The sequence below is a fragment of the Mesoplodon densirostris genome, chromosome 7, assembly GCF_025265405.1.
Source record: "Mesoplodon densirostris isolate mMesDen1 chromosome 7, mMesDen1 primary haplotype, whole genome shotgun sequence".
Lineage (NCBI taxonomy): Eukaryota > Metazoa > Chordata > Mammalia > Artiodactyla > Ziphiidae > Mesoplodon > Mesoplodon densirostris.
The window spans coordinates 63789041-63798206 of record NC_082667.1 but is presented as its reverse complement, the minus strand read 5'-3'; the positions used below and the strand labels follow the sequence as shown (position 1 = coordinate 63798206).

The window sequence follows — 9166 nt, the reverse complement described above, 5'->3', positions numbered from 1 at the left end:
GCTGCGCCTAGTCCACGCCCACATCCCAGGGGAGGGCATCGGGGCCTGCGGCCCCTCCCGCCCAGGCCATACTTACGGAGTCATTTTATAAAGCTGCGTCCTCCTCTCAAACAGCGACCCTCCCCAGGCCCAGGGCCACACCCCGGCCACGGGCGTGGCCTGGGCAGACTCGGTCTCACCGCCCCCTGTCTCCAGGACTCTCTTCAGCTTCACATTGGTGCTTGAGTCCCCCAGCCTGTTGTCAGGAAACACCGAGATTCGTCACCCCTGCCCCCATCCAACCACCCTGCCACGTGACAACCGCTGCAGTGGCCTCTGTGGTCCTGGGGAACTGAGAGAGCAAGGGGAAGGATGGGGAGGGACTCTGGATTGGGGGGCTCGTCCCAGGGGTGCCGGAGCAAGTTTCTGAGCCCTATCTAGGATGTTGAGGAGTGACAGGGCGGAGGCCACTTCTGCTGAGATCTTCTTCCAAACTGTTCCCGAGGTAGCAAGAGACCTGGGGACCCCGGAGCTCCCCAAAGGCACAGTCTTCAAGCCTGTGTGGCCTGACTTGGGGGATCTGGATGCCTTTGGGGGTAGGGGCAGGGGCAGCACCGCCTTCCCAGCAATGGCAGGGCTGTACACGCTGGGAATGAGCTTGGGCTGAAGGCGCGCGGGACAAACAGGTATGATGGCTGGCCCCACTGAGCTGACTGCCTCACGGCAGGATCCCGGAGCAAGGGTGTGGGTAGCACCCCTCCCTAGCTCGGGGGCCATGCCCTGAGGGAGGGAAGCCAGGCCTGGGCTTCTCGGGGACGTGAGGTCACACAGACTTGAAGGGGCCAAGTTTTCCCTGGGGGCACTGGAAGGACATTTCCGCTCGCATCTTGGGCCCCCCTCTCATCACCCTCCCGCACCCTGGTCTACGTCCAGCCTCCCTCCGGTTTGCTGAGAGTGTCCAACTAGGAGGGGTGTTTGGGGGCAGCTCGGTGGGGCTGGAGGAAGCCAGGGTTACCGACTGAGGCCTCAGCACTCGGTGGGCGTCATCACGGAGGTCAGACTTTAGGAAGAACTCAAGTGTTTTGCATCCTGTTCAGAGAATCTTTGTTCTGCTTTTATAGCAACAATGGACAGAGAACATCAAGGGACAGGGAGGCCCCTTGCTGCTTCACAGCCAACCTCACACTGTGTTGTCCCTGGGAGCCGTGGGGAAGGGTCGGTGTCACACAGACCCCCATGAGGGTGCACTGATGGCTGAGGCTGGTGACCCACCAGCCAGGAGGAGACAGCAAGTTGAGCTGCATCAACTGCTGAGATTGCCCGCAACTAGGCAGAGCCAAATCCTGGGTAACCAAGGGCATGACCGTGACTGTGCTACATGGGAAATGGGCATCAAGACTCACACAGTATCTGTCTGAGGATATTCAGTTTTCTCATCGTGGTTTATTACCCTTCAGTCTCCATAGTGCCTTTGTGGACAAGGCTTCACAGACTTGGGATTCTCTGACCCAGTGGTTCTAGTTGGCAACCAACATAGAAAACATAAAAGCAAGTGGCTCTGGACGAAGCTGGGGGAGGGCAGGGACTGGAGCACCACACCCTCAGCTTCTCCCTCCACCTCCAATGATTCCCTGGAGTTAGTTCTGGGTGACCCTGGGGCTCCAAGTGTCATTTGAAAGTCACTGGTCTGGTCCAACCTTCCCATTTTCAAAAAAAGAAGCTGAGGCCCAGAGTGGGTAGTGATTTGCCAAAGGTCACACAGCAAGTTGGTAGCAAAGCCAGGACTGGAGCTAGAACTGAGGCCCCAAGACTCCTAAGCACTGTGACCTCCAGCTCCTACCGAAGACAGCCAGCCACCCGGCCCATGGTTCTGAACTCCTCCAGCCTTCTCCCGCCCACCATCTGGCTCTCACGAATGCAGGGACCTGGCGTCTGGGCCACTTCTCTAGAAATGAGGCCAAGTCAGGCACCTGAGTACCTGGCCCTTCAGGACTGGATCTGGACACCTGTTCTGAAAACCTTCTCATTCTTTTCTCCCGGGGAGCCTCTCCACTCCCACCCCCCAACCCCCTGCCAACCTGCTGGGACTCCCAACTCTACTTCCTGATGGCTCCCCTGAGCTCCAAATGCCTCAGAGTCCCTCCAGAAGAACCCCGGCTCCCCAGGTCCAAAACTGAACTCATCTCACTCCAGACCTGCCCCTCCTCCTATGTTTTCTGGCAACATCTACCCACTCACCCCAGAAACCCAGATGCCACCCTAACTCCTCTGTCCTTCACCTAGCCCTGCGGGTTCGACCTTCAGCGCCCTCCTATCAGTCCCTCTCCTCTGTCCCCCATGGCTCTCTCTGGGTTTAGGCCTCACGTGTCTCCAGCCTCCTTCCAGTCTCCTGACCTCCAGTTCTGCCCGCTCCAAGAGCATCACACTTTCCAAAGTCAATCTGAGCACATCACCTTTCTGCTAACAAGGATTTTTCGACAGCCGCTCATTCCATGGGACAGAATCCAAACCCCTCATGAGGCTGTGTGAGCTGCCGCCCTCTGTCTCCTGCTTCTCCCTGCCCTCCCCTCCAGGCTGGCCCACCTCTGCTTTGCTCCAGTCCCCCTTCAAGTCTCCTTCCAGATTTCCCCAAGAGACTTCATCTTTCTCATCTCTCTGCTTCTGCACACACCCTCATCTCTCCCCAGATCACGATTCCTCCAAGGGTGGCCTGAGGGTCGCCCGCTTCGCTATCCCCAAGCACACTGCAGACTCCTGGGCAATGCACCGCCCAGACTGACCGAAAGAGAGTCTTTGTGTGTTTAACAGAGAGCCCATGGGTGCTGCGCACCCAGTGCTGAGGGACAACTGTATCAGGCCAGCTGCCCTTGTCCTGGCCTCCCTCCTTCTCCAGCTGGGCGAGGGGTCTCCTTTCTGCCCCACGCTCTCAAGGGAGTGGCTGACTGGGACTGGGTGTTTCCTCCTCTGGGCTGTGAGCTCCATGCAGGCAGGGACCATGTCTTCCTCCTACTTGGGAATCCCCAGCACCTGGCACAGAGAAGGGGCTTAGGTAGCTAGTGCTGAATGAATGGGGCCTCCAGGTGAGCCCCAAAGCCCAGGACTGGGAGGAGGTCCCAGCTGAGCTGGTGACCCGCTGCAGCTTGTCTGGAAATCTGAGAAGCGGCTCCCAGTGTCTCTGAGGTTGCACCTGCCCCCTTCCCCTCACCCCATGCACAATAAAGGAGACGTGTGGTGGGGGGTAGGTAACTAGGACCTCCTGAGAGCTTCACACAGCGATGCTTAATACCCAGGTCTCCAAACAACATTTGCATGCATATATACATAAGTTTATTATAAATTTTGCTGATGTAAAGGTTGTATAGCACATAATTTACAAATAAAAATTCCACATAGCCAGTTGATTGTCCCCCAAATCAATGTATTCATTGATTTTTGCTTTATGCTCTAGCTGGAGCCAACCTATGACTGCAGTGACGAATGGGCGTAGTTCCAACTTGCGTGTTGGTTGATATTTTTGTTTAACAAGTAAGATGAAGGTGAAACAACAAAGATGTGTCAAAACATCACTCATTCATCAGTGATTTGAGTGACCTTTGCTGAATCGGTTAACAGTTTTTGAACACTGGAAAAATAATTCTTCAATAGTTTCTGCTATTCACAAAAAAGCAGCCACAGACATGACAAGCTTGAAAGTTTAATCTGCACTCCTAAAATTGTTTTCCATCCCTGTCTTAAGTTTAGACAATCAACAAAAGAATAAATCAAGTCTTAACTTGTAGCATCTGCTGACTTCCATGGAAGAAATACTTCGATTTTGAGATGTGACTGAATGCGGAGTCGGGAACAGATGCACAGCAGTGCGTCACAACAGACCAGCCGCCACACAGATACAAGGGACACACACCACCTCAAGAGCACGGATGCGGTCCAATGTAGTAAAACAATTAACAGGTGGGGAGTCTGAGTATTTATCACCTTTGTTTTTAACATTATTTAATTTTACGTTTGTATAGTTTAAGTATTAATAACAGCTATATTTAGCAACTGGCTTACAAAACTCTTCCTTTATTGTGCAACTGATTCTCGTGGGGCGATGGGAGCCAGCTGCAGGACAGGAATCCTAAAGGACTGAACATGACCGGCTGTAACCCACCAGGCCACCAGAGGGGCCGGTCCTCTCCCCAACCCTCAAGAGTCTAGGTTGTGAGCTGCCGGGGATGGGATCACGCTCGTTTCCCCACATGAGCCTCAGGTTCCTCAACTTGGAGAGGAAAGACTACGGCCACCAATGCCTGTCCCTTCTCCAAACACACTCTGCACACTCATGTGCTAGTTCATTTCCATCCCTCCCCCAACACACACACACACACGTGCGCGTGCGCACACATGACCTTGGACACACCTTGGACGCATGTAACTTCATGTAGCCCTCCCCCTCCCAAGCCACACCACGTACAGTAATGTGCCAGCCCCTCCTCCAGGTGCAGACGAGCAAGCACGTGTACAGCTGCCTCCCAGACATCACCTCAGACGCGCCACATATATATTCTTCCTGCAGCTATATCTTATACTCACCACTATCCGCACACCCTACACCACAATATACACACAAGCACGTGTACCCGAAACGCCTTCACATACTTCATATACACATCTCCCCCACCAAATACCTGTTACCCCTGACTCAAGGCATCTCACACATCAGTGAGTGCCGTACCCTGCCCACCACGCACCTGCCCCACTCCAGACGTACCACACACACCTCCAGCACATACCCACATACACCGTGCACGCATGTATCCCATCACCCGCCTCATCTCTCCACGCTCACCTAGCACAGGTGTTCACACGTGCCACCCCGCATGCGAGCTCACGCTCCAGGCATCTTCGTATCAAGCCCCCTTTCCAAGGCAGGAGACTCCGCCCATCCCCCTACCAGAACTCTAAGCCCACCTCCTGGATCAAGGAATGTGAGGGGATCCTGGCAGCAAGAGCTGAGAAAGCTGGAGTGAGCTTCCCTGGGGTCACAGCTCAATTCCTAGAGGTCAGGCCCCGGCTTGAGGCCCAGGGAGGATGGCACAGGATGGGACAAGGGATGGGACAAACACTGCTGGCTGATACTTTTGTGTCCTTCAGACCCAGCCTCAGGCACCTTGGGTGGCTCCAGCAGCCCACCTCCTTCCTGCTCTCCCCAGAGCCCCACCCCCCAAACAAAGATGCCCCACCTGCTTCCAGAAGGTCCTCCCACGCCTGGCCAGAGCAGGTCTCCCTGGGGTCTGCAGGCCTCGCTCAGGCACAGTGAGTGCTGAACTCAGGCTCTCCTGGGCTGGTGGGAAGGTGAGCAGGGAAGTCAGGGCCCCCAGCTACAAGCTCCACAGATGCTCGCAGGACGCAGGGGGCATCCCCTTCCTGTCTTGCCAGACTGAGGCTGTGGCAGAGGCACACCCTGTCCTTGGCGGTCCCAACCCTCAGACCCACCTAAAGGCCAGGCCCTGCTCAGTCCCCCCGACCACCACCCTGTACTCCTTTACTGTCCTGGCCACCCGGCCCATTATGGGCGGAGGTGGGTCCTGGGGTGAGAGGACTATCTCTGCTTCCATCACCCCAGCATTCGTGTGGCCTGGGTGAGGGCCTCCCTCCTGGGCCTTGAGGGAGGAGGAACCAGTGTCCAGCAGATACCAGCTGGGCTCCAGGTCCCATGATGGGCAGATGCCAGCACTTCTGCCTAGAGCACCTCCAGCTCACTCTAAGAGCAGCCTCGGACTGGGTCTGATGGACACAGGAAAGTCATCTCAATGGCACATCACCCCTCCTTACAGCCATCGCCCAGCATCAATACAGAATATTGCACCAGGCCTTAGTGGATGATGGTGAGGTACCCACCTCTCTCTTTACAAACTGTTTCTCTCTCTCTCTCTCTCTCCCTCCCTCCCCCGCCCCCATCTCTCTCTCTCACACACACACCCCCTAGACTGGCCCTACCCTAGTGCAGCCTGTTCTCTCTGGACTCTACATCCTGGTCTTCCCAGAAGATGCTGCCTACAGGTTTCCATGGAAACAGTAGTTGGGCTCCCTGACTACTGAGTTACAACAAGCCCTTCTGTCTGCCTAACTTAGGAGGCTTCCAGGGGACCCAGGCTGGGCATCTAGGCCTGGGCTCCAGACTCACCTTGTGGCCAGAGGCAAGTCCCTAACCCTCAGGCCTCAGTGTCCCAGGGGCTCAGTGAGGATGAGCTGGTGACACTACAATTAATAATTGTCTTACATATCGGAAATATCTAGTTAAAAATATAAAACAAGAGATCCTATCTTTTTCACAAAAGCAATAGAAGAGATAACATATCCCGAAAAACTTCACAAGACATGTCTCAGACATACATGAAAACGTACTAAAATTCTAAAAAAACAACTCAAGAAATCTTACCTATACAAACACCCCTGATTTAAGGAGATGCATACTCTGTTCCTGTCTGGTATTATAATTTTGGTATGCATTTCTACAAATGAATTTATAGATTTGATGCCATTCTAATCAAAAGTGCAGTAGGATTTTTTTAACTGGATAAATTTATTCCAAAATTCATCTGGAAAAATAAGCCAATTTTCCAAGACAGCCAAGAAAATTTTATAAAAGAGAAAGAGTAAGGAGGCACTTGCCACATCAGCTCTCAAACTGTACTAAGACTGAAATAACCAAAACAGTGGAACTGGCTCGAGAATGCCCAAACAGACCAATGTAGTGTGGAAAGGGACTCATGTCTGTAGAGGAAATTGGCTTATGATAAAGATGGCCTTTCAAAAGACTGAAGAAATGTACTATTTACCAAATGGTTTACAGATCAACTTGCTATCCATTTGGGGGAAAAAAGTTATATCCCTACTTCATATCAGACACAAAAACAAATAACAGACGGATTAAGATTTATTGTAAAAAAGAAAACATTTCTACAAGGAGAAAATATTAGACAATACTGTTCTAATCACGCATAGGGAGTAGGGGAGGTTTTCTAAGCATGCTCCTGAATCCAGAAGTCTACAGATTTTATTAGGTTCAAAACGACAGTCTTCTATATGGCAACAGACACTGTAATTGAAGTGAGTGCAAAGTTGGCAAACGTGCAATGGGATGGCACGTCATATATTGCTGGGGAGAGTGCTGAATGATGGTCGTTCTGCAAGGAATGTCTAATACTAATGTATCAAAGACCTTTAAAGGCATTCACTCTTTTTGAGCCATTAATTTCACCTCTCTGAAGCTATTCTAAGAAAGTAATCAGGTGAGCATGGAAATTTATGCACAAAGATGTTCATCACTGAGAATTTAGAAATTATTGAAATAACCAAAATAGGAGAGTGATTAAATAAATTTCAGTAAGTCCATAAAAAGAGCTATTATAGAGCCACTAAAAGTTTTAAATATTAAATGATATGGGAAAACATGTTACATGAAAAACTTAGATGACAGGGCTTCCCTGGTGGCGCACTGGTTGAGAGTCTGCCTGTCAATGCAGGGGACACGAGTTCGTGCCCCGGTCTGGGAAGATCCCACATGCCGCGGAGCGGCTGGGCCTGTGAGCCATGGCCGCTGAGTCTGCACGTCCGGAGCCTGTGCTCCGCCACAACAGTGAGAGGCCCGCGTACCGAAAAAAAAAAAAAAAAAAAAAACTTAGATGACAGTCTACACAACTTTGCAAAAAGGATATATGCACACACAAACATATATAATTGCTTTATGAATGAACTTAAACTGCATATTTTTTTGGATAATGCCTAAGAAGATTTTTTTCCCCAAAATAGTACCTAAAGAGAATTAAATCCATTTTCTTGATTAACAAACAATTTTCGGCAATAGCAGCACAAAACAAAACAAACTTATTTTTAGAATTTACTCTGCAGTGTCCACAACTTGACTCCACTCCACTCTGCAAAGCTTTACTGTTCCCAGGGGCATGACAGTAACTAGTTTTGGGCATTGGCTATACAAGGCTTCTTCTCTCACCCTGAGTTTAAGCTTTTCCTATGTCACAACAGCCTTTCTTTGAAGAATATTGTGCAAAGTTTATAAAAATGCATCCCCCAAAAGGTCCAAATGCTGTTGGTAGGGTAAGTGAAAATTAAGTGGTTGAGAAAAGCACAGGAAGAAAGAGCTAAGAGGCAGAAAAACAGCAGACCATGTATTTTCTTTAAGGTCTTATAGTCAGACAGTTTATTTTTAAGATGACAGACTTCACTGAAGGGAAAAAGAACATAGGACTTTACCCTGATTTTTTTTTTCTTATTTTATCAGATGTTTTTTGCTTTATGGTTTGGCCGGCCTTCTTTCCTTCCTTCCTCCCTCCCTCCCTCTCTCTCTTTCTTTTTTTCTTTTTGTATGAACTAAGGGTTGCCAGGAGTGGGCACATAGTAAAAGATTAAAAAGAAATATATGGGGCTTCCCTGGTGGTGCAGTGGTTAAGAATACACCTGCCAATGCAGGGGACACGGGTTCAAGCCCTGGTCCGGGAAGATCCGACATGCCTCGGAGCAACTAAGCCCCCGTGCCACAACTACTGAAGCCCGTGCACCTAGAGTCCGTGCTCTGCAACGAGAGAAGCCACCACGATGAAAAGCCTGTGCACCACAACGAAGAGTAGCCCCCGCTCACCACAACTAGAGAAAAGCCCACGCACAGCAACAAAGACCCAACGCAGCCAAAAATAAATAAATAAAATAAATACATTTATTAAAAAAAATATAATAATACATGAAGGGTGGGAATTCCCTGATGGTCCAGTGGTTAGGACTCAGTGCTTTCATTGCTGTGGGCCCGGGTTCAATCCCTGGTCAGGGAATTAAGATCCCGTAATCCGTGAGGTGGAACCATAAAAACAAAACAAAACAAAACATGAAGGAAAAGGTGCTCAACTTCACTATTCATCAGGGAAATGCAAAGCAAAACAACAATACCACACACTCACCAGGATGGCTAAAATAAAAACACTTTTGGTGAGGATGTGGAACAACCAGGACTCATATACTGCTGGCAAAAGTGCATTTGTAGAACCATTTTGGAGAACTTTGGCAACACCTGCTGGAGCTGAACATAAAACTCAGCAATTCCACTCCTAGGTACGTAGCTCGCAGATATGCATACACACATGCAGCAAGAGACAGGTACAAGAATGTTCATAACGGCACTAGTCACAGT

General features: G+C 50.4%; 1 non-coding gene across 1 annotated transcript; it reads left to right on the top strand.

Annotated features, from left to right (window-relative positions):
- The first annotated feature begins 8737 nt into the window (after positions 1 to 8737).
- On the top strand, positions 8738 to 8810 carry TRNAE-UUC (transfer RNA glutamic acid (anticodon UUC)). Its single transcript has one exon. It is a non-coding gene; the product is annotated as a tRNA-Glu (tRNA).
- Positions 8811 to 9166: the final 356 nt, after the last annotated feature.